The 25,999-nt window shown below is 41.9% G+C and overlaps 1 protein-coding gene across 2 annotated transcripts in view; it reads left to right on the top strand.

Annotated features, from left to right (window-relative positions):
• Positions 1-233: 233 nt before the first annotated feature.
• Positions 234-25,999, top strand: part of LOC139992766 (uncharacterized) — a 52,233-nt gene continuing 26,467 nt past the window's right edge. The window contains exon 1 of one of the 2 annotated variants that reach the window (XM_072013946.1): positions 234-1,157. The gene's annotated coding sequence lies outside the window, so the exon portion shown is untranslated. The remainder of the gene's footprint in view (positions 1,158-25,999) is intronic. The other variant, XM_072013945.1, reaches the window with a different exon arrangement.

A 25,999-nucleotide genomic window follows, 5' to 3' on the forward strand; every position in this document is an offset into this window, starting at 1 on the left:
GCGCGACGCTATTAGATGGTAAGAGAAGAAAAAGAGATATTTTCGTCTGTCTGCTTTCGTGGTATCCAACAAAGTATCGGAAACAGTGACTGTCGCCTGACGGTTCGTCTCTTCCAATCCAGCATCTCTTCGCGACTCGTGCGCGACCCCGAAGAGAGCGTATCGAATCGAGGATCTTCGCAAATTTTCGGGGAGCTTCGTTCGCCCACGGATTCTCCCGGGCAGCCGGCACGGCTCAGTATACTGCGTGGCAGCCTGGACCGCAGGCGCCTCCAGTCGAGGGCGCGTAGTTCGCGGTTGCGTGTCTGTGCGGACGCACACCAGTGTGCTTCCAACGAAAAGCGCCTGTACCGTGCTTTTTGGGACGCACTCACTTTTCCACCGTGCGCGTAGTTTGTCGCTCGAAATCGAAGTCTCGCCTGCGGTTCAATTCCACGCCAATCCATCGAAACATTGTATTCGCGAGTCGTCAAATTCCTACTGGAAGGGATAAAGGACATTCGATAAACAAACGGAATTATCGAGAATCCGTTTCGAAACTTGGTATCACCTGCGACCCAGCAGCAACTGATTGCCAGCTCGGCTCGATTTCATTCGCGTCTGTCTAAAGAAGATGGAACTACATCCGAGTCGGTTGAAAAGACGCGATTCCAGTGACCATGGCGTTGAAACAGTTGCACGAAATTGATCGTCATTGGTCGAGAATCGATCGACGACGACATTCGTGAAAGTCATGGGTACTCGTCTCTCAATCAGGTCGACTGAACGCGGTTGGCCAGCCGTCTGAATATCGTCTGTAACGTTTACACGCGGATGCTGCTGCTGGTTCCGATTTGTGGTGCACCGACCAGTCGCGCTTGTGTGTGCCGTGTACGCGGAAGATGTACAACGCATAGACCGTTGCTGTGATACGCTGTCCCGCGCGGTTCTTTGCTGTCGCTGCTTCTAAGTGGCTGGTACACGGCGTTTGTGGTCAAAAGAGTAAAGAGATTAGCGGACAGACAGAAAGACAGGGAGAGGAACAAAGAGGAAGGTATAGCGTGCTCGGGGAGAGGGAACGGAAGAAGAGAGAAAGAGGGAGCCTGGAGAGAGTAATGATCGTGACGACGGTCGTACGGACAAATGAACACCTCGGCACAGCGTTTGGGATATTCCAAGTGAGTAACTGGCCAACCGAACTTGTAGATACGTACTCGCTTAAGAGCACTCGCTTAGTCTGGTAGAAAGATAGTTTCATTAAAGAACTTTCCTTTATTTCTCCTCATCCTGTATATTCGCAAAGTGGTCTTCTCTTAAAACCCAAGTAGGGAGGGGTGGGGGCAGAATCATACGAGGTACGACTCAGAAGTTTCCAAAGGCTAATCGAAAGATAGAGGAAGAAACGATCGGATCCGACAAGTCCCGTTCGATCTTAACCGAGTGAATTTCATTTGCAGAATCGTTTCACTAAGCGAAAGAAATTCTTCGAACCGAAAATTGAGATGAAGCCCATTTGCCAAACTGCTTCAACGAATCCCCCAGGGAAATTCGATGAATTTTTTGGCCCTCCCCTCGCCACCGTCGCGCTACTTCGCAATTTTCGTTCCACTCGAGCTCTCAGCCTTCTTGGCTCCTCTCTGAAGCCACGATAAGGAATCATTCGAGCGTGTACATTCCCTTGGCTACCGCATTTGGCGCGAAATCCAACATGCGGTTGGCACTGGACCGACCAATGCTGCGCATTCTCCCTAAGCCGAGGCTAGGTTCGTGCTTAACGAGAATTTCTTGGTGAAACTTGTCGGCTGAAATTTCTTTTCGCCTCCCGACAAACTTGGTCGTGTTTGAATGTGAGGCAACACACACCGTTAACTCGGCCTTCCTGCGCACCCTGCAACGCTGCGTCGTTCCTTCAAATAGCCGCGCAGACCAATTATGCAACGATGATCGTTAAAGTGAATCGTTCGACTCGCTTTAATTTTCTTTCTCTTTTTCCTTCACCTGAATAAAGTAATATATCTTACGACATCGATCGATGTTTTTCATACAGGAGAAACCAATTTCTACAAGAAGATTCGCGAAAAAAGAAACAATCTGAATGGGTGGATCGAGATAACGAAACCCACTCGGGTTTTATCAGTGCGGCGGGAAAACTTCCGGAAAAATAGGAATTGAATATCCGGACCGAGGGAGATAGGAGAAGCGTGTACGAGATAAAGATATATCGGAGAATAAAAGTAAATCCTACTCAGGGACCTCCTCTTACACCTGTACGCGAGGACCGACAAGTTTCTTCGATAACCCCGGTGGATTCTAGGCGAGGAACCTATTCGTCTACCTTTCAATCCAACGACGGAAACGCATTAATATTGTGGTTCGACAGGGTTCTCGAAATGTTATTACATTATTTATACGATATAAACGGTGCAGTTCCCGTCAGAACGGAGGAAACAGGTTCGAGAGAAAGTCGTTTCTCCTTTACGTTATTTTACGGATACCGTCGTGGCTAGAAATTTGCGGATAGCTCGTGGCTTTGTTCCTCCGATAAGATTTCACTTTCTTTTATCTTTCATCGAACAGCCGGATGTGTAACATTACCATTTATATGGAAGAGTCCAGGGGACGAAGCTGTGTGTCTCTGGACGTCGACATCGAAATCCAGACAGAAGATCCGATACGAAATGGAGAGAAGTGTCGCGAACAGAAGTAAAGAAGCAAAAAGGTTTGAAGACGACAGGAGTAGGTTTCAAATGGTACACGACGAGAGATAGAAGGAGAGGGACTCGGGATACGACTCGCTTTTTATCAACGTTCTAAAGTGCACATTTCTGTAAGACGAATCGCGAGTCGAACGTGGAAAAACCTGCCTTCTACTTCTTCGTTGTATCCTGCTCTCGCCCCTTCCTCTCCCACCTTTCCATGGAATCGTGTTAAGAAAAAGAAATACGCGAAGCAACTCGGCTGCCGTTCGCGAGATCGGTTAGAACATGTTCCCTAGTTCGTTCGCGTTACGTCGTCGAGACAAATTTTTCGATTGCTTTAACTTAGTCGTACGCGTTCGTGAACTCGTAAGCGCCCGAGCAAGTTGACATTAGCATTTAAATGGCGGAGAGAAGAAGGACTACGGGCTCGTCCGCTACTCGCGGACTACGTGTCGCGGATTTTACGGAAGAGTTCGTACGTGCAAAACGAAATGCAACGAAAGAGAAAGAGAAAGAGGGTGAAGATCGACTAAGTGGAGGACGTGGGACAAGATAGAGGTCGCAAAGTAACCTTTACGACGTTTTAAGAAGCGTTCATAATGACCGTGGTTACAGTATCCAGTTACAATGGCCCCGACCGTTGTACCGTATTAGCATTTACACGAAGTTAATTGGCTTTATCGTGGCCCGTGGCGCGAAGATAAAAATGTACGTCGCCCTGAGAATCCATTAAACGAGAAACTCAGGGAAATTCGGGATCACTGGTGGTTCTTAAGAAGCAAAAGCAGATACGAAAGTAGAAACCGCTGCGAGGAAGCAGACTATCGGCATGTCGTAATTTTCGTTCAATGTTCTCCTTTGGTCGAACTGGCTCCCTGTAGCTCTGTCTGGAAGGGGTTAAAATGAAATCTAGACGCAGCTAAGAAACCACGAGGGAAGGGAGAGAAACGTGGTGTCGAGTGGTGGTGAAAGAACCAATGATAGTGACGGGACCGAGTTTATGGTGAAATTATATCCTCTGTTCAATTAAAATCCAAAGCTACAACAACGAAGAAGGTTTCCAATGCGTACAATTGTTCGCGAAATTATTCGAATACTTACAGGAACCCTTTATGAATATATTATGAAACGAGACTCGAATAGTCAACTATCGTGATTACGTCAAGTTTGAAGTTGACAAATATGAAAATATACACAGGAACTACAAGATATTTAATACAAAATCATAGAACTACTCAAACAATTAATTTTCCTTGTAATTACAAGGCTAAATATTCAATGGGAGTATTTCTAAATAATTTTTTACTAAATATACACTTGCAATAAATATCTCTCGCGTTATCAAATCGATCTTGCCTCGTCATAGTGCCACTAAATGTTAGAATGTTTCATATAACACGCAACGTATCAGTGTACCTTATAAATAAATATCGCCATTTTCACGAGACATTTCTTTCACTGTCTTCGCGAATCTTGGCCCACCAATTAGCCTGCAAGCGTGTATCGTAATTCCCTCGAAAGCTAGCAAATGTCTCGCGACGCGGTTCGTTCCATCGCTAGCGAAGAAGTGGGAGGAGGTCAGAAATGGTAGCAGAGACTATCAGGTGGGAAACAATGGATAAGGTAGAAAGGAAAGCCACGGGTTGGAGAGGGGGGGTGGTAGGCTGCGGTGGGAAAGGAGGGGAACAGGAGATGTAACTGCTCTTATTTCTTCTCGCTACCGCCGTGGCCCAGGCGGGAAACAAAAGACGATCCGACATCAAACATTCAAATTAGAAAACTCCCCCGCCGGTCCGTGGGCCGGATTACCCCCTTTCAGTTTCCCCCCTAAAGCATCAAGCAACCCCTCTCTTCTGTGTGTTTCCGCAACCCCGTCGCGCCGCGTTAAACCTTCACATCCTACTTTCCACGAAGCCACACACGATTCCAGCGGTTGCTACAGTTGCCTGAGCCACGTTTAAGCCTCCCAGCCTACTTTCGTAAACCCGCCTACGATTTCGGCGAGGCTCGAGGTAGATCGTCCTTGTGCACATCGCCGCTGGTCTTCTCTCACTCTCTCCCTCTCACCTTCTGTTTCTCTCTGCGTTTGTGTTATCTCCCGCACGAGCACGCGTATACCTACATATATGCACCTCCGCGGGCCTATACATATTTGCTCGCGGTCAGAGGGAAGGCTCGCGGCTGCGGTGTTAAAACAAGGAACACGGGAGTACGTCCCACGCGATCAAACAGGGCCACGGTATTAGCAGCCATTTCTTGCAGAGATTAAAACGACGAAGACACTTTGTCTCTCTAACCTTGGCTATTATTAAAATTACCCTCTCGCGTTCTATTTTCGGCGGACGTTATATTATACCCGAGGATTAGAGAGTCAGAGATGGGTGGTTCTTATGGAAGTGGCTACAGTAAGGATTTAGTGGTAACAGGATTTTTTGCCTATGTAATCTTGTCTGGATATACGTAGATCGGTTGATAGGCTATCTCTAACTTTTTTTCAGGACAAAAATAGCTAATTGCCACAGGTAGGTATATAGATGTAATAGGTCGAACACTAAGTGACTTCTGTCCTAAAACTCGCAAGTATTGGAATACTTATTGATATTTGGCACAGATTAAATTAAGTCCTTTTCGTTTACTTCATTGTAAATCTGTTATTTCATTCTCGCCATGAAGAGAAGATTCCCATCTTATAACGTAAAATACCAAAGTAATGTAAAAGTAAAACTTGTTGGAGTTCTGCAATGAATGCGATGAGTAGGTGTTCCAGCAGTTATAACTGGTGCTGGAGTTGCTGTATAGATGTACTCGTATTGTTCGGTAGTGAATGTAAAGTCGATTGCATCAATCATATGTTGCAACATGTTCAACATAGAACATTGTATGACAGGTTTTAGATACATGCTGTTGTACGATTTTTGTGGGCAAATTCCGTTACGTAGATTTTTGTGGGATTTATTACCATGCGATTTTCATGTTCGCTGGGATGAAGAGAGATATGGGAATCATTTCAACACGGATGACGAAGTAAAATATGTTACGTGAGGAAATCGGACGCAAACTCTTTGAAGAAAAGTCATAAATTAATTTCTCGATGCAATCGATTTTTGCGCATGAAAGGTATTAACAATAAAAAATATGTTTCCAATACAAAATATGTTGTTTATCTTTTATGTATCAATGATCGTTACAGCTACTAAGATTTCTTGCCAACAGGGATGTGTTTGGAAGAGTGGACATTCTTAGGTGTTGGTACAGATAGTAAAACATTCATAAGAAGCTTATAAGCGCGTAAAAAGTTTCATTACTTTTCGCGAGATCCGTAGAAACGCGGCCTGCGGAGGATTCCGGGACGTAACTCACGTTTGTGGCTTTAGCCCGAAAGTTTTGTTTCACAGAATGCGTACAGACTGCCGCGGCAGCGTTTCCAAGTGTATTTTCCTGCAAAATCCTGAAACTTTTTTACATTAGCGGAACACATATCATAAATCAAATAGGAAATTCTGTAACTGCTTTTATCAAAATTACTTATCGTGAAAGTCTATCTGCCAAGTCACAATCTCACAGAATGTCGCACAATACAAACGTATTTATCGAAAGTTATGTTGGAAAAGTTGCTCGAGTTCCATTAAGGAATACGATAAAAATTCTCCTACGGCGGATAAAGCAGGAAAGAATCGAGATGTTCGTGGATTATTTCCTTGAAAAATAGCGAAACTTTCATTCGAACGAATATTTCGCAAACACAGGCAACGAACGAAATTTGGTGACACTGGCGCGATTCGCTCTGTATATCATCCCTCGTATGAGAAATAAATCTGCGTTCCAGATGCTTCCGCGCACGGACAACCTATCCTGGAAAAGTTTTCGCGTTTTCAGCAGAAAGGACCTTTCCCGAGAAACCATCCTACTTTCCTCCTGAGAGGCCTACGCGGTGAAGATGTATTCCGTGACAGGTCGAACCACTTGATGCCAGGCCGAACCCCCTCGTATCAGGCCAGGGAATATATTTTATTTAACGGTAACCGTTACTCGCATAACCCATGAATTTCTTGCCCTTTTAATGGAACGTGAAATTTTTGATCGTCCTGGGACCCTGTCCTACATACTCGTAAAATTCGTCTATCCAAACCAAGGAATGCTTTTTCAACGTGAGATACTAGGCAGAAATGTAATATTTTTATATTCAAACTTGTTCTTGCATTTACGATAGCTTGTGAAGGAGAATTTATTCGAACAACATGTTTAATAATTCGATGGCAAGGGAAATAACGGAGAATTCTGAAGAGTCACCAACGAAGCGATTCGACCGGCCGCGTCTGACTATGTACGTTATCATTCTACTTCGAAGTGCGCGCGACGCTCGAATTTGTATAATTTATAGCGGGGCGGGAACGATCGCGAGTCCAACGTTGTCTGAAAACCTATCCGCTGAAACAGCCTTTATGGCTTTCGCATTTAAGAGCGCACGGTACCCAGGCCAGTAGTCAAAGTCGATTAAGTTTTCGCGCGGATAACCAACGCAGCCCGGTTTGCCTGCTGCTGTTTCATTTCTCTGCAAAAAAAAAAAAGAAAAAAAAAAATTCCTAAGCCGCGCGCGCCCGGCGCGTTCGATAAAAGTAAACGTTACGTGTAAGCTGAAATTGACTTCGCAGCTTCGTGTGAGACGTGCCGGTAATTAGTTCCGTCGAGTCTAACGTTCGTTCCCAAGCCGAGGAGGGAGACGCGGAGAGAAAGGGAGCAGGCCGAAAAAGAGATGGAGTAAAAAAACAGAGGAAGTTGGAGCGAGCACAACTTGATATACGTTTCCACCGTGAAGCGGAGTTTTAAATGAGATTCAGAGCGAAAGAAACGAGAAATTGTAGGTTTCACGATCGAACGCTTGGAGAACGGTACATCGAGCATTGGCGCGAACGAAATTCAAAAGGAGAAAGCTCCTCCGCTGCTTGCAATTTTTCCCGAGGTTTATCCTCGTCGCGATTTCTCATTGTTCGAACCCTCCTTCGGAGCCTCGTTCTTACACGCACAAACAAAGAGGAACGTTCCGAGAAATACAAATATCTGGCGTGGCAGTAATTAAAAGGAATCCAAGATACGAATGCACTGGTCGTCCGTGCTCGTTCCGCAGATGGTGCATCATTTCCTTGCCGTTTGTCGAGCCTGCAATTGACCTATCTTCCATCCCTACGTTTCTTCCCTTCATACCCTACACTCTTTCTGTCCCTCCCACAATTTTTCCTTTTTTTTTTTTTTTTTTTTTTAATGACTGGGGCCGAAAGAACTCGTCAGTAGTCAGGGACGTTCGTGAGGATAAGGGGAAAAGATAAGGGTAGAACGTATGCCTCCCCCTATCCTTTTCCTCGCTCTTTCTCCTTCCCAGTCACCCTTACCATCAAAATGAAACGAATCGAAGTATTACTTTGGACTCGAATCCCATCGAATTTCTTTCCAACGATTCCTTTCTTTCTCGCATTTTTCGTTCCTCCATTTAAATTATCGTCTACCGAACTTTCCCTATTTTTACTCGGTACGGGACCAATTTCGTATTTTACATTCAGTCTTATTCCCCCGCGAATTTGGGAGGAATAATCGATAGAAAAATACCAGCCATTCTCCTATTCGTACTCGGAACCGCGGTCGAGTATTTGTTTCGTTTCAGCCTGTTGGCATCAGCTTTTCGTTGGAATAAAAATTAAAAAAAAATACATATCTATAGCGAGCCAACGATTTCGATGGAATCCACGATTAACCTATTCTCTGGCCATCCTTTCGTCGACACTTGTCGCCCTCCGTTAGATCCCGAAATCAATTGAACCCCTGGCGAAACTAAACTCTGTCAGATAAATGCAATCAAATTCCACTGAAAAAATATTACCGACGGATATCCTGAAAAGGTTGATCCCACGCTCGCACCACTTTCGCACGAAGACGACTCTAAAGTACACATACGAGACGCAGTTAATAGAACGGAGAATTTAATCATCCACGCGATTAAGACGAAGGTTGCGAGAGTTTCAGAATCGCGCGATCGTAAGGGTTGAACACGTTTTACGGATAAGAACCACGTTTTTCAAATAACGAGTAGAAAGAAAGCGAGAAAGCTCTCGTTCGAATCGCAAACTTTGCATATTTAAGTAGGAGAATGGCTGACACACAAGAAAATGTCACGGATGGTCCGGCTCCATTTTAAATGAAACTTTGTAGGCTTAAAAAACAACAAAAGATGATAAGTACGTATTTTTTAGCTGCTGTAACTCAAGTTCAAGAGTTGAATTATCCTCCAGAGCTCGACCTCTTAAGATCTGACTCGGAAACAGTTACAGATGGAAAGAGATTTTAACACTTTCACCTAAACATCCACTCGAACTTTAACCATAAAAGTTTGACTGAAAGACTGGGCGGAGGCGAGTTAAAAAGCATCCAATTTTGGTAAAAAAAAATGTGTTTCTATTTGTAACCGTTCCCGAGTTAGCTCTTAAGGGGCGGAACTTTAGAGTGTGATTTCACCTCTTAAACTTGAGTTACCGCAGCTAAAAAAAAATACGTATCTACTATTTTTGGCTGTACTTGAAGGCTGCAAAGTTTTGTCGAAATCGGAGCCAGACCATTCGCGGTTCTCCCTTGTCTGCGAGATCCCAGAAATGAGAAATGCTTACCACGCTTTTCCAACAATGATAAAAGTACCTATATCTGTTCTTGATCGCGTAGCTTTCTGTATCGTTAAACTTTCTGACGCTTTCCCACGTCGGCGTTTTCACCTTTTCACGCTGATAAAGGGAAGAAAACAGTATTTCTCCCGCGATCGAAAGTGGAGGAGGCACGTCGTGAACTTCAATCGTATCAGCCTCCGCTCCGACTATTCCCTGCATAGCTTCCTCTTAAATGATCTTTTTCGCGTTCTGCAAGCCGATTCGACGTTCGTTTAATCAATTCCCATCATCGGCATACACTACAGTGAAACTGAATACGGGACAGGAAATGAAACTTTTTTGCACAGACTCTGCGCGTTTTTCTCCTTTTCTCAGTCTCAATTTTTACAATTCCTTTTCTATTGTGATATTCATTGTTAGGTTGTTCGGGACGTTCGAAATTCAGGAAAAATTTGAATATATTGTATCTTTACGATTATCCTACCTTTGAATAATATATGCACCTTTTATTTCTTCTTTTTATATATTTAAATAATATATCATTTCAACTGAATGTCGTGAATATAATTCGTCGTTTCTCTGAAGAATTTGTTCTCTTAGCAATAAATTCTTTCGAATAGACTTTACAAACTTTTGAGCTATTCAGTTTTTTGTCGTGGAAGAAATATTTTATTAACCCTGCTCCTCGAATTTATATATATATATATACCTTAATTTTGTACATATTCGACATAAAATTAGAACGGGAGACTGTGCGTAACAATAACCAAGTGGTGAAAATACCGCAACCTCTTCAAAACAACCGTCTATTTCCCTACTCTTTTTCATTTCAACAACACTCGGTAAATTTTTAAGGCTTTAATTGCGAACGTTTACGCTTGCCTCCATATAAATCATGTTTCCCGCTCTATTATTCATTTTGCAACAATTTTTCACTCGCCTTTACAGGTTCTATTCACGCATCGCAAGATACACCAGAAGAGATTCTGTTACCTTAACAAACATAGATTTATAGCAGTTCCGCCGTTGAGTTTGCCTCTATTCACCAGCGTTATTATTGTTACTTCCGTTCTCCCCACCGCGTGGATTGTCGAGCCACCGGTGGTTCGTTTCGCATTCAGCCCCCGATTCGACAAGTATAAATTCAACGAGAAGAAATACGCCAATCCTTTTGTATCGAACGTTATTTCTTCAGTTGGATTTGTACCGTTTTTTTTTTTTTTTATGCGCGTATCGTATTGCTACGTGTCTAATTGATTCGCCAACATCGAATGGACGAATTCTCGACCCGCGGAATCGTTGTAGAGGGGAACACACACAGCCCGTGAGTTGTTTCCTTGGTAAAAGCATCACGGTCCTGGTAATCGGCCCCTTTGTACCTCTCTGTTTCCTGTGTCCCGCACCTCTGTATCTGCTTCGATTCCCTCTCGAAGAGCCAAAGTGCAATCGAGTGCTCGTGTTTAAATAAAGACTTTTCACCAGACAACTTCGTTCTAAATACCATCAAATGGGAAAGGAAAGGGAAAGAAAAGAATCACCGATAAAATGCACCGAATAATGCCTCTACCTTCGAATTATCCAACTATTCTCATCTTTTTCCCTTCGGCTCGTTACCCATCCTGGTCGAATTATCGGCCACGAACAAGAGAATCGATCCCTCGCTTCGCTTGCCCACGGACTTTGCTTCTTACCATACGTTTGATTTAACCCGATCCCATCGAGCCACCCTCGCTGTTAAAGTCTCTTGATAATCGACTTGCCACATCGGACAGTCGCCTTTTTGTCATCGCTTCAAGGAATGAAAGGGGTCGAACAGTTTCCCTCCCTGCTGTTAGCACCCAGGCGATAGTCGTCCCAGGGTATAAATCACTTTCGAAGGAATTTACTGTTAATTTGATGGGTAAAGCGCTTAACTTGCGCTACTACTAATATTGGAATACTTAGTGGAGTAGTTAACCTACGAAATTCGCGGCCAGCTGACGTAATTTTTCATCTCTCTCTCTCTCTCTCTGTCTCTCACTCTCTGCCCTTTGAAAGAGCACCAATGAAATATCGTTGAATGGTATTTCGTAAAGAGATGCGAGGAAATTACTCATTACTGAAGATTGAATCGTTGTTTGATGGGCTTCCACCCTATTGTACGAATGCGTCCGAATGGTTGGAAAATTGTAGGTCACCGGAAAACTCGAGACAGAAATTTGAAAAAATGTCCCATTTGTTTGACGAACAAAGTGTTTAACTTCATAGCGATTATTGGATTGGGAAATACGATAGGATTATTTAAGTTAACCGTACTGAATTCCTGGGGCCAGTTGACATAAATTTTTCCACGCCAGCTTTTCAGAGAACACAATGAAATATCGTTGAATGGTATTTCGTAAAGCAACGCGATAAACTGCCGCTACGAAATTACCGATCAGTTCTGGTCGAATAAACCGAGCTCCCATCCGGCGAATACGCCGTTCGAAAATTACGGATCACCGGGAAGCTCGTGAAAGAAGAAAATCGGTCAGAAGAACAGCGGGCATCTATTCTTTGCGAAGATTATTTTTCTGAGAGAATCGATTCCTTGTCTCTCTCTCTCTTTCTCTTTCTCTCTCTTTTCAACCTTCCATAATATTGCGAGAGCTGTCGATGCATCGAGGAAAAGTCCTCTCTAACGAAATATACGAGGATCCTTCGAATGTACGCTACCGTTCATAAGCGTGAACCGCATGAATGTTAATTGTCCGAGCGCTGTGTCGATTTTGATTATGTGAATTTTGCCGAATTGTACAAATTAATGATAGATTAATAATAATTTGAAGCCACATTTACTATGCAATCATCAAACTATAAAGCTAAACTACGTATTAAAAGGCATGCCAATGATATATGTCATTATGTATTACGCGCTGCACAAATAGTAATTCTAAATATTCAGGGATAAAAATAATTCAGCTTTATTAAAATATAATGCTTCATCAAGGCTAATATATAAATCAAAATTTGGAGAGTTTCGATTTATTGCGATTCTTAAGAATATCTCCCCTCTAGTTTCATAATTAATTACGTTATAACTTTATGCTCCGCGATAATACGTTTCCGTGACTCAAAAAAGACATAATGAATTTCTTATAACGAGAAATACAGAACACTGTTTCGTGGAAAACAGCAGTAAACTTACTTATGCCATTATAATTTTCAGCCCTTCCATTAATTATGTAAATAATTTTATAATCTCTGCGTTAAATATCCTCTAAGTACTATTAACACTTTCAAATTTGCTTCCAACTTTAACAATATAATCGAGATAGCCTCGTTTATTACATTATTGCAGTATAGTAGCATAGTTTGATTCATTATTAATCTTACATGCAATTAAAACATATCTTGCGAAAAATAAAATAAACAAGTGCTCGTACGTATAGAATAAGCAAACACTTCTGAACGATAGCGTATACGATGGCTACGTTCTATATGCGGTTATGAGAACAGAAAGTGTTGAGGAAGTGGTGGTTGCGTCACGAGGCAACCCTCATCGTTCGAGAAAGGAAGATTTTTATTATTTTTCCGATAACCGGTGGCAGTTCTGCCGTGTTCCAGCCGACATCGACCAAAGTGGCCGTGCCGGCGGTGCCGTTAATCCAATTTCTCGGATTAATTAAACGGAGGTTGGTTCTCGTTAAACTACTTCGTGCTGGAATCGAGGGTGTCGGTTTGGTTATACACCTCGTTTGGGACGAGCTACCGATCGTTTCAGTTTCCGTATAACGTCATGTAAGAATCTTGGCTATCCTAATGGTACACGAAATCGCCTCGAACGACATGCTAGAATATTCTATGGGAACGTGACTTTCCTTCAGATTCCCCTTCCGGAAGAGTGCTCTGGTATTTTAACAGGACCGTGAATTAGTTTTGTTAGAGGATCGTCGAAAGTATCAATTGATCGAGGTTCAATGAGGCGAGAAATTTTCCCCGAATTATTCTCCCATTAAGTGACTTTTAACGCTTAAAAAGCTTCACTTTTAACGTTCCCTTTGTCTCTATTAGCGATTCGATCTCTCAACCACAGACTGTATTAAACTGACACCGAGCTAGTCGTCTGCACCGTGGTCAGTGCCAGACGCTGAGTCAGCTAGATTTTTTTCTGCCATCGCTACTGCGCGTACGCATTTCCAGGAAAAAATGTAGGTCGTCATATTTCCGGGATTCCGGCTGCCATTCATCAGCGCTCACGTTGCGAAAGTTAAAATTCCCTGTATCTGAGAAAACAATCGAGATACCGGTATTCAACGAGATACGTTATAAACTGCATACCTATCCTTTATCCTTTTACATGCCAGTACGTATTTTCCGAAATCGTGACAATTCTTTCGATCCTATTACTAGCGCGAGATTAGAGTGTCGGCAATCTTTTATCAAGAACACCGTTGGATTTAAGAGAGAACTACCCAAGAGCACTGTTGAAAATTAAAAGAGGAAACTTGAAAGGAAACACGACCGGTCTAAAGGTCTTTCAACGGCGACGTATATCCCGTCTGTGAACAGGAAGCGACTTTGGCCGATGCTTTCACGTGCAATCGGCGGCCTGATAAAGAGACCGTCCTCGTACGTGGAAATGGCGACTGTGGCGTTCAACGATAACAGGGGGGAGGGATATGGGGGAAGACAGAGAGGGATGAAAGGGAGACACACACTGGCTGAAGTTACAGATTATTCGCGCACATTTACACGACAGCCATTTCCAGGGTTGTTTCGTGGCGGGCTTGAACGCGGCCCGAATTCGCAGCCGAACCGCTATAATTTCGCGAGTTAAAGCGGCAAATAGGTGGTAGGGGGGGGGGGACAGAATCGTAGAATAGAGGGTGAGAGACAAGTTCGGTGGTAGACGCCGAGTGGGAGAACACTTTTGGCCGGGGAACTTTGCTCGTATATTATGGGAGCTCGTGGTAATTGATTTTGCGCAATCGTGTTAAACTGGAAGTAGGTTTCGTCCCCGGAAATCACGGCATTGTAACGCGTGTTCGTGACTTCGGGCCTGTTAATCCCTTCTTCTTCGATTCCCGCGCTCAACCCCCGACGTTTGGAAATATGTTCGCCGTGTTATTGCCAATAAGATGCTCACATTTCTTCGCGTCCCAACACCCCCTTATTTATATTACGAACGTACAGCCGCTTGCCGCATCGACGTTTAACGGCTCGCCGTCTCCTGGAGGAGGCTACCAGCGCAGCCACATCGCGTTGCGTCGATATATTCTATCTAACTATCGTCCTCGCCACTTTTCAGAATAAGAAGAATAATGAAATCGGTAATCTTCTTACGAAAGAGGCGAAATCTATGCGAAGGAATCCTCGAGACAGTCTTCAACTGCAGGAATAATACACGATGGGAGTGAAATTATTCATTTGGAGGTTTTAGAATGCCTCGCGGAGAAGGGTAGATTTTAACGTGATAAAGATAATAATCCGGAAATGTTTGAAAAATGGAATTTTTAGTAGATGGGTAGATTAAGGAAAGAAACTTAATTCTAATTCCGTAATACAGAACCAGGAGTATGTATTTTCCTTCGTCCCATGAATTTTAAACGAATTTGACATGCGTAGGGACGAGGAAACTATATAACGGGCTTAGTCGAACGAATTTCCAGCATATATAAACGAGATAACGAACGAACTTTACAGAAACATTGAATTACAATTGCTTGATTCTGGAAATGCGACGAATTTTTGTCACGCACTTCACTTCTCACGCGAAAAAGTTTACTTTAATCGGATTAAAACAAATTTTGCGATAAATTATGAGAGAGTACAGATACGTGTACAATAACTTTCCTGATTTAGCGAGATCCTAAATTAAAGGATTAAGTAATTGCACTAAAACACCAGACATCACTGTATGCGTTTCAGCTGCAGTTGAAATAAAATATTTGTTAATTCGTGAGTTATTTTCATACCGAAGACATCAGATGCTACAGCATATGAGATAACTAGCGTCTGTTGCAGGTACATGTAAAAGTTTATAATCATTAAGAATTGCATTATTATTAAAAAGCGTGATACCACGACCATTTTGCTTATCGTAACAATAAAAGCCAAAAGCATACAAAATTATCAAAGAATAAAAATAAATATATCAACGCAAGATATATCACTAGATTAAGGCTATTACTTATTTATAGAAAAACATTTTATTTAAAAAAATTAAACCGCCATCCTACGTTAAGCGCAAATACATTAAAATTCATGAAACAATCGATCGTGAATTTTTTAAGAATCGTACGAATCCAATTCTTGATTTTTTCATTTCTCTATTATCATAGCATCCAAAGCCACTATGCGTTATCAACTAGCCTTTGGCCGATTATCCGGTTTATGGTCAACCTGCGGTCACTAGTGGCCAGTTTCACCAAAACGCTTCTTAATGACTAGTTGACTACTGTCGACGTCTCTGGGGATATTCTCCCTGTTCGTACTACTTTTGTGGACAATGTCGATGCCAGGTCGATGGTAGGAAATAATCTGTCATGCAACGAGTTTCCATCTGAGTCTGCTTTAGACGATCAACAACCTCTTGACCCAAGTACTTTTCGTGGACCTACGGTCAGCCAATGGCCACTATTGGTCACATTCCCGAAAATCATTCCTACCGACTACACGACTACTGTCGACGTTTCTCGACCTACCCTTCTCTAGCTTGACAATCGTGGACAATGTCTATCCCGGATCAGCGCTGGAAATAATCCATCACTCCTCCAGTTTCTCTTCGACAATACCTTTCTAGAGTACAATACATATATCGTGAAATTGGGACTGGAAAAATGTCCACATTGAAGGAAGCAATTCTATCATGGGGAACAAAGAGAGTCTTTTTAAGACAACAGTGATTTCCAACGGGAGGAGGAGAATAGAAATTAAAAATTCAAGAGTAAAGTGGCATAACGCGGGGGCGTTAAAAAGAAATATTCTGGCGGAACAAGAAAGCAGTGCGAGGACGTTAAGAATAATTGCAGGAGTAAAAAGAATGTAGTGTAAGAACGTAAGAAAAGAATTCCAGCAATATAAAGTACAGTGTAAGAACAATAAAAAAGGAAATGTAATAATAAAAAGATAAAGTAAAGGTATCAAGAAAGAAGAAAACTGCGGCAATAGAAAAATGAAATGGGGGGTAGAAGGAAAGAAGTTGGTAGGAATAAAAACGGGAAGCCTATAGGGATGTCAAAAAAGAGGAACTTCAGCGATAAATAAATCAGTAAAAGGGCACTAGAAAGGAAATTCCAGGAATAAAAAGAGTAGCACAAAGACGTAAAAAGAAGGATCTTAAATTCGTCTCTCAGTTGCCTAATTATCGGCGAGATCAACCGCCCAATTAACAAGGTACACCAGGAACCTTTAAAACGACCAGCTCGACAGATAGCGAAGCCAGTGGAAAATGTAAGCAGTCTTATCGTGGCTTTTCCGGCCATCTACTAGAGTATTCCAGCATGGAGGACAAGCGGGTGGGTGTTTGAAACGATAAAATCTAGCAACGTTCAAATTTTCTGATGTGTCGCGGGACGCAAAATTACGAGGTTCGGAAAGGAAGATGAAAAGATACGCGCAGTCATGTCTCGTGGTTTCTCTTTTCTTGCGAGATGGCAGCGTCACGACCTAACATATACGACTTTTGAACATCCATATTTGATCAGCCGTATTTCCTTCCTATCATGTACAGTATATATTTTTCCACGGTGAGTAAAAGGTCTTACCGATCTCCAGTTTTGACCTGCCCACAAAGTTTCTCACGAGCTTCGCCGCTGACCCTGTTCGACTTTTACTTGAAACTTCTGCCCCCTGCTTCCTTTCTGGCCTCGCATCCGCTGCCCCATCGGCCTGTCGCCACTTACCCTAACTTCTACTTACTTTCATTTTTTTCTTTTTTCTCTCTCTCTTTTTTTTTTTTTTTTTTTTACTCCTTGCACTCCCATTTGCCTGTGTTCCGAACTCGAACGAGGTCGTGCGAGGCGTATTTTAATACGAGCCGAAACGTGTCTGGCAGATGCAAACGGATGGCAGACGTGCACTGCAAGAATAACGCTTGCACAAACGAATTTTCAAACGGAAATTGCATATTTGTCGAGCTTCCTGGTCTGATAGAGAGACAAATAAGAAGTGGATAAGGCAGGGTTATTTGAGTTAAAGCGGATAATTTTTAAGCGATTTACGTTTGAAAAGAGAATATTCCAGTCATGATGAACAGTGACTTATAATATCTACTTGCACTGAAAGCCCGGTAAGCTTTCGTAGGCATACGAGCATGTAACTCGTACTCATTGAAAGAAAAGCATGTTAAACTTACAGTTGCTATTATCCTAATTCAGTAGCGTGTGTTATATTACTTTGTCTCTGGAAGTTATTTCGTTACTTATTTTATTAGTTCTTATATAATACTTTCTCGTTCGAATCATCTTTGCATTTTTAATACTATTTCTTGCAGAGCATAATGTACCCGATATTTTCTCATTCTTTCTTTATTACATTAAAGACTAACGATGTCTCATAATTTACAACAAATTTAATTATACCGTACAAAGTTCAAGATTGAGTTTTAAAACGTTGAAGTTTAAGTAACTCAAATAACCCTACGTTATTATACGATTGGTATGTCTGATGTAAGATTTAAGCCTTTGACATAGTGATAAAAGAGCGGGGAATTCAAAAGGAACGATTTAGAAAATAATTACTAGCTGGAGAAGTTCGTAGTGAAATTTAAGAAATTTCATTAGAGAAGTTATATGCTATTCATTTCAATGACCTTTTACCAACTATCGAGTAGCTGCGCGAGTTCTTTTTCGAAAAGTTTTCATCATTTTCAATAACGAGTTCCTTCAAGTAGATTCTATTTACCTCTCTTCGAATCCTCAGAGTCCAATTTACTAGGTATAATTAAAAGAATTTTGTAAAGCACAAAGAATAGACGATAGTGTGAATAATCGTAGAGTCGCGTCCCGTGAATCGAAATGAAGATTTAAAATCTCTCGGCTACTTTCGTCAACGTTATCTCGAGAAATAAAATTAATCCATCCCCCTTAATCTCTTTTAATATGCAACTAAAAGCAGAACTTTGCACTTCCAGTTCCATCAAATACAAGATAGATGCATCGATTTGTCAAACACGCCACCAACTTTCTAAACCACCTAATATTTCTTTGTCATAAAAATTTCTCGTATAGCGGCTTTCGAGATGTGCAATTTATTCTACGCGTATATTTCGCCAATTGTCCGAAGTTCGCTCATGGAAGCTCAGAACGTACTGTGCAAGGATTGAATAATATTAGAACGAATGATCCTGTATACGATTTTAAACGACCTCTAGGCAATTTAGAACTTAAGAATGTTTCATTACGATTTAATAATCCCTATCCTTTGTTTTTATTTCCATCACACGTGCTCGAGAAACACATTAGACTTTCCAAGTGTGGCGACGTACGGCACAAAAACTCGCTTAAAAATGCATGGAACGAAGGAGACCCTTTCCGGATTAACGACATGATTGTTTTTAATAGACTCCTGATTACGTGGCAACTAGTTTGTAGACTTTGAAAATTGGATGAGAGAAAAGTTTACTTTTTCCACGGAAAATCCCCAGCCGTCATTAATTTCCAGTTTTTCCTTATTGTCGCGTTCGTAAATTTTCGCGGTCGTGTCATTGGACTCAGGAGGTTGGTCGCGCGGTATTTTCTAACGTTAATCAAAACGTGTCAGCGCGTTCCTGATATTCCTTTAGCGAGGATTCGCGAAATCCTGTTTCGTATTCCGCGGCAGTATCCGCGACGCTATCTCCGCCAGTGAGCAGAGTTCATCCGATAAATCTCAATTTTTATTCAGCAGCTCGTGAAACGCCCTTTATCTTCCGTCGGCTTCTCCCTTAATTTGTAACAAAAAAAAAAAAAAAAAAAAGAAGGGGAAATCGCCGGCGTAGGCGGAGCGTGGCAGGGGAGCATCAGACCGGCAGCGAGTTTCGAGGAGCTTCACCAAACTTTTTTTAACCTTCGCCTTAATTTCACCCTTGCAAATCCTACCCATGTATATACATAAAATATAGTCACTCATAAAAGTCTACGTATAGCCTTTGAGCTATTAGTAAAACTTAGAATCAGAAATTCTCTTGAGAAATTTTCTAGGTATTAGCTGAATTTACATGTAGACATATTTAAACAAATAATATATGATCGAGCCTCTCAGAAGCCTAGTTGATCAACTCTACTTTTTTGTTAATTTTGCGCCGAATATCGTTCCATGATTCCTCGTGCAAATATGTCAATATATCGAACAAAGTCAGAGTCATTTCGTTCTCACTGTGTTCTAGAAAGATGTTAATACATCGAACAAATTCAAATTGATTTTGCACTATGCAAGAATAAGATTCTGTGCGTTTCTTGATAAGCCAAATACATAAAACTCGATGAGTATAAATACATTGATTTCCCTGACTCGCTCTACGTATATGTATACGAGTACGCATGTATAAATGTTCGTGCACGGAGACTTGAATCGCAGGTGAAAAATTTCTCCGCAAGTTTCTAACGAGACTTAATCCGTTCGTGATAAGAATTATTAAATAAGAAATCCATCCCCCGGTATGTTCGGTCGTCAAGGAGATTACGTAATAATGAAAGAAAAAAAAGTTAAAAATAATAACCTGTTCGCCTGCCCGCGAAAAACTTGCGAGCTCTCATTAAACGATATTAACGCGCGAACCTGGACACTCGTTACGTGATACCTTCTTCTCTTTATTCTTCTAATATCCGTGATACTTACTCGCTTATGCTTTATTTACCCAAAGCGAGATCGCTCGCGACTCGTATTGAATAAACGATAAAAAGACAGAACGGTCTGGAGAATATGAAATTTTCATGTTCGTTTGTAAAATAAGCCGGCATAACAGAGGAAAAAAAAAGCTCCGTAGAACAAGCTTAGTATTAACAAGGAAAACCATTTAAATACTTGGTCACGAAGCGGTTCTGTAGAATTCGTCGCTGGGAAAGATTTGCTTGAGCACAACGACGCGCTTTGTTTCTCGCTAGCATTGTGCTCATGGTAACGGTGATTCTTCTACTCGAATAGTTTGGAAAGAAGTCGGAGGAGAACCGGAAGTTCCAGGCGAATCCGCGTCCTGTAGCGTCACCAAATTTATTCGACTGTGAATCGTGATTTAGCCTGTTCGATCTTTTACCGACGATCCATTTTCCCTTCATTTATTCCCTTTTTCTTTCTTTTTCACTGCTTTGATGAGTAAACTTCCACGAGTATCGTGAACGATAACGACGTTCGGACAAGAAACCGAGCAGAAGAAGTCTGGTAATATCGCGTCTTTTTTCTGTCGTCACATAATTAACTCGTTAAACACCAAACGATGTAAAAATCGCGCAAACCTTATTAACTAGCACGAATAAAACAAACAGCCTTCTATCTGACTTCGGTTCCACCGCGAAAAATACATAAAACCTGGATAGGAATCTTACTTGTCAAGTAATACGAAAAGTATTATACTTTGGATATATTTTATATATCTTTTTCACAGTGCGTGCATGTTGTACGACTCGACACTTTTAAATTTCCTGATACGAGAAATGGAATTCAATTATCTTAATTGAACGAAAGATAAACAAGCGAGTTGCAGTTGGAACGTCGCATTTACGCAACGTTAGTTCTTAATGCGTTACTGAAATTTCGCCTTCTTTACAGAAAGCATTTTCCTTCGTTATACCGCGAGCAAAATGCTGCAATGAAGGTGGCTGGAAGCGAATAACTTGCGACAATCGAGTAACACCCGTAGAATACAGCGTTCTAACAGCTACGAAATGAGCCTGACTAGAGATGGGCCGTTACTACTTGTGCCGCCTGTCTTTCCGCGTCTTACAGTTAATCCTAGCTTACTGCATCTCGCTGAGGCTTTTAATGTACGCGTTGTTTGCTAGATTGCCTAGCTCGTTAAAAACATAGCGATTCTATTTATAATTCCCGAATCGCGTTTTTGTCCGCTCTCCTACAAAGGTTTAAGCATTCCTTTTACGAGAGAAAAAAGGTCGTCACAGAGTTACTAACGAAACACCCTATATATTACATTTGTGAAAATTTCATCGAATAATTCGCAGTTGCAGCTTATCACGAACGTCGGCAAACGTGAAATAAATATTCGTATCTCATAATTCGTACCAATTAACGAACATACGGCCGACCAACATTTCAACCAAGGACTTCTGTTAATACAAACAGGTTTTCATATATTTTAATATCGCAACATTGTAATTCAAGAATCAATAGCAATAGAGTTCGAAATAAGAGTTGTTCGAGTATCACGTGTATTCACTGACGCTAAAAATTATTTAGACCATTGCAGATTTTCGACAACATCGTATTTATACGTATTTCAATTATAAAATTGCGGGCACGTCATATCGTTGAAATATCTGACAGTTTCTATGCCCTGTCGGATTTGTTTCAAATTTGTCCAATATGTTCACGACAGTCGAATCTCATTACAAACCTAATGAGATGTTACGTATAACGCACATGATAGGTATATTCATTCGCATAAAAATTCCATGAATATTCGAATATTTTCATGAACAACTGTATATAGCAAAGAGTAAAATATTCCATTGTTGTGCATTTTAATAGGTAAATCGTGTTTTCTAAAAGTGCTGTTACGACAAATCGACCAAAGAGTTCAACAATCGAACAAAGAGTACTTCAAAATGATAGTATGTACGTACACAGTTTCGATTCGAGTGGTGACCTACGATATACGAAGTTATCTTTGCTATTACAAAACGCGATATCGCGAAACAATGTACCGTGCCGGCCAATAAATACTGCGACTAAATTACCGTATCGTTGACACGAAGGATCACGCGAATGGAAGCCGCTTGCATGATAAAGCGCAATTACCGGGCCCGATCACAAAAACAGTATTTAAATTATTTCTACGGATTAATGCGACGATAGAGGACCAAACGAAACCGAGCTGTTCTCAAATTATTCGCTGGCTACTCGTTTTCTCCATTACCGACAATAATAGCGAATCAGTTGTTTCACTGTGCGAAAACGATCCCATCAATGGACCGATTTAATCGCCGGTCTCACGAGGCTGCACTTGGAGTATGAGTAACGAGAAGCATAAAGCGATTCGTCACAAACCACTGAACGAATCTATATCTACGAATGTACAAAAAGACAGGCGGAAAGACAAATAAATATTATTTTAAACTCATCGTTAACGATACTAACGTCTTGCGAAAAATAAATAGTCGGAATATTCGCGTTAAAACGATGCTAAAGGACTAGATTCAAACGCGACACGATTAACACGGAAATATCCAAGAAAGAAAATATCCACGAACGTAAAATCTAGGGACTTGCCTCGTTCCCTTCGTCAACTTGTTTCGATGGTTTCGTTCGACTGACGAGCGTAATCCCGCGGATGAACCGCGAAGAGGCAAAAAGGTGCACAGGGAAAATACGTGCAGTCTTTGTCTCTATAAAAGAACAAATGTGCCATAAAGGAGAGGTGCCTACAGGACCGTGCAAATAGTATTGGCAGCCGGAGCAAGCCAATATTGGCACCCCGGATAGAAACGAATCGAAGATGCGTGGCTCCTCCGAGCAATTTCCAAGTCGCCGCAAAAATCTTGCCAACGGTGAAACACGATTTCTTTAAAATATTTCCTCGAAATATTTCTTCAACGAATGCGCATTCTACTCTCGTATTCACCCGTCCCCTTTCCCCGGCCCTTCTTTCATTTTTTTGCACCTTTCAGTTCTATCAGTCAAGGCACGATAAACTTCTATAAAGTGGCACTTTCATCGAGGCGAAAGTTCGTTTAATATTTTAATTCTCCATCTTTTCCCTCGGTCCAAGCATCCAGCCTTTTAATTCGTCCCCCACGGATCCCGTTGTTTATTCATATCCTGGCGAGAAATTATTCATTAACTTCACAGCCGGCTCTCGAGAGTGCACGCATCTGAAATCTCGTCGAAATTTCTCGCCGATGTAAACGTGTGGTCTTTCCTTCTGTTCGACTATATATTTTCAGAGTTTGGATAGCGAGCGACGAATTAGAATTTTTATTGCAGGGCGCGCCGTTATTATGCTTTTCATTTTAATATTACGCGATAACGTTCGAAAGAAAGTCGAACGAATCGAATTTTATCGACGCCGCGGGATCTATTATCGTTTGCGAAACTTCATCGGGGGAACTAAGCACGCTGTCGCAGCAACGACTTCGATTAATAAAAAAGTGAAAAAGAGGCGAGAGAAAATATCTGCAACGACGAGGCAACCGAGACACCTGCAAATTGACTGCATTTCCGATAGGAATTTTCGCGACGGTGAAAATGCGAAATTGCTCTCGGCTCTGTCAAGAATTTAACATCGTTGTCTCTGTGAATTTTCGAAATTATTCGATCGTGGCATTTGCGAGGATAGAAACGGAAGGAAGGAAAAAGAGCATCTGGATGTCTTGTCGGCGATGCAAACGAATACTCATTTCCAATGAAAATTAGACGCGAGATCAGACGCGAGTGTTTGTTCTTCCTGAGCCTTTCGACCGTTCGAACTTCTGTTTTACATTACATAGAGAAGAGAATCTCTCCTTCCATAGCGCGGCGAAAGACCAAAGCCATGAAGTTTAAGCTTCTTCAAACGTCGGCGCCGGCTCAAGCCAAGTAGTCGCGAACACGCGTGAAATTACGTTAATTTGCAAGTTGTCAAGTGCAACGTAGAATATAAGCCAGTGTGGTAATTTGCCGGTAGTTTGGCTCGATTGTTTTCTCGGCAACGCCACTGGGGCGCGATTCTTTAGTTTCGCGGATTAGAGACGAAGAAAATCCCGATGGGATGCGTAACATTGTTTTGTCAGTGAAGGGGCAAACGGGAAAGCGGAATGAAAATTGCTAGCCTGAATAACGAGGCCAGGCTTCGTGTAATCTGTTTTATGTAACTACACCGTTTCGCCAATTGCATAATACAGCATAACCCCCGACCATAACAATAATTCAAATTGATTTTGCGTAAAGATACGAATTCACCGACGAGCGAACAATTCAACACGATAATAACCTCGGTAACGGACGAGTGATCCTTACGATCGATAATCAACGCGCAAAGTACAACGAACAATTAGCTAATAACGATACGACTTGGCGACTTGAAGAGGAAACGGATGCTGGGTGAAGGTAACGTGAAACGAACGTTCGCCATCTATAACGCTAAACCGGGATGAATCGAGAAGTTGCCCTCTGTGAAAAGCATTCGCCTATCGCGGGAAAACATAGGCGCATGCACCAGTTTATCATCGATGCGCGCCTCTTTTCGAACAGGCTCATCGAAATCCTGCTACCATCGTGTACACACAGGCGTACGGGGAATGGCTTTACTGATTAAAAATTACCGGCCGTCAAACTCTCGACCGGTATCATTCAACAGCACCGAGGCAAGTCGAACTATCCACCAGCTATACCCTCTTTCTCTCTCTCTCTCTCTTTCCCTGCAGCGTTATTTAAGCTCAGCCTGTGCTTCCTTCTTCTATCTTTCTCCCGCACGCCACTCTCTCGCGCTTTCATCCGCCTCTCTTTCCCTCCAGTCTTGCACTCGTGAGTCTCTCCGTCCGCCATTAGCAGAAAAAATAGCTGCACCGCCAACCAGCAAGCCACTCCAGTCACTGTACTCCTTTCATCCGTGTGTTTCCCTCGGTCCATCCAGGCCGGAAGAGACATTTCGTGGTATTTAATTCGCTCCTGAACTCGCGCGCGAGCCGATCTTTTGTCCCTTTGACGAGAACGAGATACGTACAGCGAACACGAGTCTAGAGGAGATGAAAAAGAAGACGGAACAGGGAACCGATGATAACGTCTCTGTCACAAACGATTGCGCTATAAAACATCGACGATAGACGCACATACTAGTTTTTTTTCCTGGATAAATATACACAAAGAGGTACTGGAGAGTTTACCGCATAGTCGTTTCAATTGCACTGGTGTTTTTATTCTACTCTTTCAAATCGGCCGAGATGAAGATAAAATGACCGATACGGCAATGGAAACAACAGAAATATTGTTAGCGTTGCTTGCAAAACCGATACGATTTCTATGTGTTCTAGTAAATCGTTTACCGACATAGCAAGCTTAATTCTGCTGTGTCTTTTTCAATCATTTTTGATATAACTTTATTTCTATACATCGTCGGAGCGAGAATCGGCATGGACAAGGTACATTCTATCGTGTTTTCTCGGATTATTTTTGGAATAATTTCGTTTGTATATTGTGACAGTGAGTATGAACGAGATTAATTCCACTGCAGTTTCTTGCACCGTTTCGAATACAGTAGAGTTTTTCTATTCCGAGGATGAGAATCTATGTGGATAACGTGTGATGTACACAGAATATACAGAGAGAATGTTCATGCCAAAGTACGGTATAAGTAATGAATGAGAAGAGATTGGTAGAATGCATGAGTAAACTAGTATACATGGTGCCAGAAGGAAATTTGGCTGTGCGTGGCAAGAATATGTATTTTGCGTGAGAGAATTCTGAGAATACGATGTGATTGAGAAGCGAGAATATTCTATGCGAATAGTTGAAGGATTGAGAAAATCATTGTAGAATCGAAAGGAGAGAATTTTGGAAAATTTAAAAATCATTTTAAAAGTTATT

The sequence above is a fragment of the Bombus fervidus genome, chromosome 12 (genome assembly GCF_041682495.2).
Source record: "Bombus fervidus isolate BK054 chromosome 12, iyBomFerv1, whole genome shotgun sequence".
NCBI lineage: Eukaryota > Metazoa > Arthropoda > Insecta > Hymenoptera > Apidae > Bombus > Bombus fervidus.